Below are 7194 nucleotides of genomic sequence, written 5' to 3'. Positions count from 1 at the left end.
CAGACAGAATCTACTGCTTTTGAGATTTTTTTGCTCCTTGTCTCCCATGCCTGCTGAACACCAGATTCTCGGGAGGAGTGGAGATCTGATTGCTGCAGCACGATGGAGACCTATGCTTTAGTCCATGCAATCTTTGTCCATGATGGACATGTCTGTAACGAGACCATCAAGTTGGGGGTTTATATCACCACGGTTTTGTTACGGGATCTGAAGCTGTGGGCTTAAGCTGTGTCCAAGCCCCTTCATCTAAAAGTGAAAATAGCTCACCTAGAACTGTTTAACTCACAGTGGTGTGAAAATGAAGTGTAGGTATCAACACACACTTACAGGTATGAAAATGTTTGGCGAACGTTAGTTACAATAGAGTTGGACCTTACGTGTGTGCAAAAATTCCTGCTAGATTCAACAGACTTTATTTTTTTAAGTTAAAAGTACTTTTTTAAAGAACTGAGAGAGAGAGAGAGAGAGAGAGAGAGAGAGAGAGAGAGAGAGAGAGAGAAGAGTCATGTAATTTTGGACAAATGAAAATGGATCTGTTTTAGAATTCTCTCGTCTGTCCCCTGGGTTGTGCAGCATATTGCTCTATGTTCCCAGAGTGCTGTTGGCTGCTGAGGGAGTGCACAGGGGCATGGGGCTGATGGCCAGTTCAAAGCTGCTGATCTCTCCTTCAGAGAGCTCCAGGTATGAGAGGTTGTGTTGGCCACCTCCGGTATACGTACTTCTAGACCATGGGTCCCACATACCCAAACACTTCTATGCTATGTGGGAATTCCAGGATTCAGAGCTGACTGAACCCTCACATGTGAAATGTCCCCAAAGACCTATGGGTTAAAGGCTTGGCGTTCCTCTTGGTGCCATTCAAAGGCGGTAGAAACCGTCAGTGTCAAGCAGCAGTTGAAGCCAGGACTGTGTGGGTTTAATGCTCAGGACTTGGGATGTTTGGAGAGGCAGCATGAGCAACACTCATCATCAAGAGGCCACTGCAGGGGGAGATACCATGACCATGAAGTGGTTTTCCCAGGGTGAGGCTCACCCATTGCTTTTGGGGTGTGCTGATCCCTGTGATTTCCCCAAATGCAAGGAAACTCGACTGCATAATTTGTGGCAGTAGGGGAGCTGCGTCCAAGTGCTCCCCTGGTCCTTCCTGTAATCAAAAGTAGTTATTTTTTCTTTCATCCTAAGAGTTTCTACATAATTTTTTAACCCTAACTTTAAGATGGGAAACTCTTATGGTTTCCTGTCCCGAGGACCTTACACTCTTAGCATTGAGAGAGAAAACAGTGGGTGGAAAGGAGAATTTGAGTTTAACTCAAGTCTTGAGCATTTTTCTTTTTTTCCCTTCCAACCTCTTGGCCAAGCGGCCAGATGTTCCTTCCTTCCTTCCTTCCTTCTTCCTTTCTTAAAAAAAGAGGTCAGTGTAGGCCAAGGAGCCCAGGGAATCCGGGGAGCCCAGGGAGGAGGCCGGGGTGCCCAGGGTGCCCAGGAAATAGACCAAGGAGCAGGAGGATGGACCTGGGAAGAAGTGATGCTAAATTCTGCTGCAAGATTGAGATTGGAGAAATTAGTGTGTGTGTGTGTGTGTGTGTGTGTGTGTGTGTGTGTGTGTGTGTGTGTTTCTGAGGGACTAAGCATGAGTCTTTATTGGCCTCTGCTGTCTGAGGGGGATAAAGTGGGAGGAGTGGGAGGCACCTATACCAGGCTGACCTTGCTTCACCAGCTGGTAGGTGATGCAGAGAGTTCTAGGTAGATCAAATCGTCTCTGCTTTGACCTCCACTCAGTCTTTCTGTTGTACGTGCTCATTGGGCTGCCTACCATCTCAGGCAGTTGGTCCAGGTCCACCATCGTAGGTGAACTTTTGGAAGGTCCACGTCTTCTGTTCCACTTCAGTCATCTTGACAGCTGCTCAGAAAAGGAAGTATTGGCTGTGTCTGCCGTTTTTGTTGTGTTGTTTTCTTTTTGCATCTATTAATAAGCAGAGTGCATTGTCATGGGTGGAGGAGAGAGCGTGGACCTGGTTCAGGACATAGGGTATGTATGTCTGCCAGATTCTAAAAGGTGTTTGGACTTGTCAGGGTTTGAATTGTCTACTCTGAGTCTGTTTTAAAAAAAAAACATCACTGCTTTTCCAGTTTCCCTTTCCCTATTTTTACCCCAGGTGTCTTTCTACCCCTGAACGTTCCGCTATGTCATACTATGCTGCGTTATGCTATGCTGTACCTACGGTATCTCCAGACCCTTTTTGTGATAATAAGCTAAATCTGACTAACTTTCCCACTGAGTCCAACAATATTTTCGGAGGTTCCTTCATGCTTGAAACTCAGCCCAGGATTCTGAATGGGAAAGAAAAGAAATGAAAGATTTCCTTCCCAGTCATTTGTACCATGTAGAAAAGTCATCTAGGTTATTCAGAAGTGACTCTAGGAAGGAATCTAACCTTTAGATGGTTGATCTTTAGGCATGCACAGAAGAAACGAGGGTTCAACCATCTAACAGGAGCCTTTCCATGACCCTTGATTTGGATGGAGTTATGTCTCAGTAAACCCACCTCAAAATATCACAAGTCACAGGTGTGTTCAATCTACCTACAGAACACCTGCCTTAGTCACACAGGATACCATAGCTAGCTGGCTGTCTCCCTTCATGACTTCAGGGCTGATGGGATGAGACAGCCTGCTGATGGGGTCCAATACTACCAGAAATAGCATCTTACCACACATGTCTAGCGGTGGGGAACATCAAAATTGGACACTTATTTTCTACTGGATAAATACAGCTTTGGAGGCAATCATACTAAGGTTGAAAAATTGTAACTTTAGCTTTCACAAGTCAGGGACTCTGTGCGTGCGTGTGTGTGTGTGTGTGTGTGTGTGTGTGTGTGTGTGTGTGTGTGTGTATGTGTCTATCCACTACACATGCACACATTTACTGTTTGAGATAGGATTGCAGTGTGTATCCTAAGATGGTTTCACATTCCCAGTCTTGCTTGGTGTCCGTGGTGCTGGGTTTGCAGACATGTGCTGATGCCCTGCAGGATCTCCCTCTCTCTGTGTCTGTTTTCTCTTCCCCTACTCTCTGCTGCAGACTGATTTTTGTTCACATCCAGAGCTCTCCACTGCTTGATCCTCTCCAGTTTTTCTTTAAGCTCATTTAACCTGTGCACGGGCATGTTAACATTTCCAGACCTATTTTTTCTTCTGGAAGCCCCATTTGTCCCATTGGGAGAGCCTGCCTCCTCCTTCCTGTTTCCTTGAAGTTCCACGGTGCTCACATTTGTTTATGCCTTTGATCATTTTTTTTTTGTGGATGGACTTTGCATTTCTACCATGTTTCCCACTCCCCCCCCCTTCAAGGTCCTGACTTTGCTTCATGCCCCAGTCTCTCTTTTCCCTCCTTTAGTACTCCCCACGATGACATTGAACCTTGTCTCTCCTTTCTGACATGAGAGCCCATTCGCCCTGTCCGCAGGAGGGGCTGCACAGCTGTCTCTACTGGTAACCACAGGGTTTCACTGCTCTGAGATGTTGGTTGCATTTTGTTGTATTTTGAGGTCCTGGCACTGTTTTGATAGTATACATTTAAACTCTACACCTAAGCTACACACAAAAGCTTTGACTTCTCACTGAAAAACCTTAAAGTTATTTTTTAACCTTAATCCCCAGACAGAGATCAGTGTTGTCAGAGTCAGCTGGAGAAAGTCCCCGCTGCCTTTCATGCTAATTATTAAGGGTCGAGCTCCCAGCTTCAACTTCACTGCCTGCACTGTGCCTTATGACTTCAGAGTTGTAGTTCTGTAAGGCACTTAGAGAACACGTACCCTTTGCCACTCTTTTAGTTTTGCCAGCTAGGTATCCAGAATGAGAATGGAGGAAGGGAGGAGAGAATGGACTCTCCACTTGCTGGCTGTCCTCATTCCTGAGCCATCAACGCAGTCACAGTGCTCAGCTCAGTCACAAGTTCAGGGGCTCTGCTTTCCAGTTTCTTTTCCAGGTTCAGCCTCAGAGAGACAACACCAGATGGTGGCACCCTTTCTTTGAGGTCTGGATCTTATTTGTGTGGGGACCTTTTTAATTATCTCATCCTTTGTCAAGAATACGTATGGAGAGCAATAGCAGTCTAGGGTGGGCAGACCCACATCTTCCCTGGTGCTTGCAACTCTTGAATGTGAGCTGAATGATGAATGTCGGGATACCAGGTCCGAGAAGAGGCTCTAGGCTCTCGCTTCTTTGATCTTGCTTGATCTTGCCTCTTGTTTGTTCACTGTCAGGGACACTGGCTACTCTGCTACAAGATTCTCTGTGTTGAAGCCCAGTGATGAGTGAGGAGCAGAGGGAAGGAAGCCTTGATTAATGTTTGCTGATGGCTTACAGCTGATGAAGAACTAACCCTCCTAATAGCAGTGATCTTGGCAAGGGATCCACATCCACTTGATATCTTAAAGGGAGCCTTAGAAGCCCAGCTAAGCCATGTCAGGATGCAAAACTAAGGAAGCTGTGAGAGCATATGTGATCTTGGCTTTAAGCAACTCTACTTCTGATAACAGAACCATATTTTTTTATGGAGGCAAAAGATCTTTGAACACATTGACCAAGAGTAAAGCTACAAGCTCCAGTTTTCTCTGACCTCTAAAGGCACCAGAATTCATTCTCTCTAAACACAGGCATGTAGGCCTGGCCTCCACCTTTGGGCCTCAGGATCTGGGAGTACTTCTTGGGTACCACGTAACCTATTTAAGTGTCTAGAAGCTTCCGGACATCCCATGCTGTGTGTGTGTGTGTGTGTGTGTGTGTGTGTACATTCATGTTGTACATGTGTGTATGAATATGTGCACATATACATGTACATTCATGTGGTATGTGTGTATATGAGGTGCACATGAATATGTGTACACACCCATGTGAAGATAATGGATCAATTTCTCCATGCTGTCTACCTTGTCTTTTTGAGGCAGGGTCTCTCCTTGGCCTGGAGCTTCTTGGTCCAGTGAGCCCCACAGATTCCTCCTCCCCAGGAACTGTAATTTTATGCCTATGTGTTTGTGGCATGTTAGTGATCGCCAGATCCCTGCTTTTACATGGAGTCTGGGACTATTCTCAGGCCCTTATGCAGTGGTCACTTACCAAGTCATCACCCCCAGCCTTTAGCATAACTTCCGAACTTCTCTTCTAAAATACTCTGCATATTACCCAGGGTTTCTCTGCATTTTAGGAGAAAGTATGTGTCCCCAGCATCTTGTTCTCCCCCCACGGTCAGATATCAAAGGCAAGCAGTAGGCTCTGGCTGTTCCTATACAGGGTAATTAAGCATCAAGAAGTCTCTGTATTTCAATTCCCAATATTGAAACAGATTGATCTTTACCAGTTGTTAAAAGGTAATCTCCAGTTCCTAATATAAATGGTCTCCCAGGATGAATGCCATTCGGGCAATCTGGTGGATTAATTGCTTCCTCCCTGATGACTTATGACTTGGAGCAGATAGGAAAGTAGGATATCAAAACAAACACTCGAAGCACAAAGATAAAAAACGTTAATAATTAGTAACAGCTAGAAGCAAAATTAATTCACAGTGGGCCCATAATGCCAGCTATTTAATGCAAATTAACAAATGGCATTTTAATGTAAAGGACATGAACGCTAATATTCTAATTTTCTGAGTAAGATCAATAACTCAACAAACAATAATGTGCTCTAAAAAGGAACTTAGAACCAGAGCAATAACTTTACTTTAGAGATAAGCGAAATGCCACACGAGTTTATATTTGCGGTTCCAAAATTAGACTAAATTAGAATTAGGTGCCACAGCCTTGGAAGGAGGGCCTCGTAAAGAAGGAAAGAGCGAGTAATGCTGATCGCAAAGTGATGAAACTGGTCGCATAACGCTGGATAATGAGGCAATCTCTCACTTCTCTGAAGGATTAGCAAGGGCAATTCTGAATTAAAATGGTGTTGTCTCGAAGCCTGGGCATCTCATGTCTTAAATACAAGTTTCAGGAATGAATGATGAGACAGCATTCCCATTTCTTGTGTTGGGTTCCTTGGGATGAAACTTCAAGTTCAAAAACACACCCTGACATTTAGACCAGAAGCTCTTTGTGACCACAAATGACCTGGTTTATTTTTGTCTGATTTGTACAAAAGACAAAATAAAACCCCTCAAATTGGATACCTTCTGTGGCCTGGCTCCTCGTAGTCAAAAAATATACTTTCCTAGTTTATGCTATTTCTTCCTTAAAACAAGCCTTCATGGTAGGTGTTCTTAGTCGTAGAGTGAGAGAGTTGAAACGTTAGGGTTTGCACAGGGTAATGCGATTTGCAGCTTCACGATATTCCTGGACTTCAGTAGTGGCCTTCGGTGCTTGGGGAACTGATGTTGCCTGTACTCCTTTCCTGAAATGCTGTAGCCCCTCCACCCGTGTGTGCATGCACGCGCACGCGAGTGCGTGCGTGTTGTGGCCTGTAAGCCAAATGAGTATCCTTTATGAATTCTGTAATTTACAAAAGGTGTTCCTTCTCTGTCTGTTCTAAAGTGTGTTTATAGTCGTTCATCTATTTTGGAGACAGGGTCTCCTGGGCACAAGCCATCTTTCCACCACAATTTCCTGAGTACTTGGCATGACCATGTCCTCACTGTCGTGGGCTCTCAATTTGAATTGTGATGTAAGGTCCAAATGTGAGCCATGAGTACCTTCTGTACCAAGTTCTCCGCCCTCACCCTCAGAGTCATTCCAGGCTCTCTTCTATGACTATGAAGGAAATGCTGAAATGCACTCTTCATGGAAAAGAATGCACACCAGAAATATGCAAGGAAGGAGCATGCCCAGGTGCCCTCAGCCTTGAACAAGGAATGGAAAGTGAGCAGCCTTCCAGAAACCCGTGTTATTCCCTGCAGGTTACCACTCTCTCCAAAGGTAAACTTTGTTCTGAGCAGTGTATAGTTTTATATAAATGAAATCTGATTTAACATGAGGTTAATAGGAGTCATTTTCATTGTTATATTCATCCAGCACACTAATAATTAGTGGTTCTCCCCTAAGTCCCATTACATGTCTAGTCCCAGGTTCCTGACTTCATTAACAGTATCAGGTATGGGTTCCATCCCATGAGTAGACCTTAAATCCAAGCAAAAAGTGGTTGGTTATTCCTAGACTATTTGTGCCACTATTGTATCAGCATATCTTGTAGGCAGGTCAACACTCA

At 44.6% G+C, this 7194-nt stretch overlaps 1 non-coding gene across 1 annotated transcript; it reads left to right on the top strand.

The window, feature by feature from the left end:
• Positions 1-977: 977 nt before the first annotated feature.
• Rnu1-80 (RNA, U1 small nuclear 80) lies at positions 978-1137 on the top strand. Its single transcript, XR_005501729.1, has one exon. It is a non-coding gene; the product is annotated as a U1 spliceosomal RNA (small nuclear RNA).
• Positions 1138-7194: the final 6057 nt, after the last annotated feature.

This window comes from Rattus norvegicus, chromosome 2 (assembly GCF_036323735.1).
Source record: "Rattus norvegicus strain BN/NHsdMcwi chromosome 2, GRCr8, whole genome shotgun sequence".
Lineage (NCBI taxonomy): Eukaryota > Metazoa > Chordata > Mammalia > Rodentia > Muridae > Rattus > Rattus norvegicus.
The sequence above is the reverse complement of the archived record's forward strand: the minus strand, read 5'-3'. Positions and strand labels throughout refer to the sequence as shown.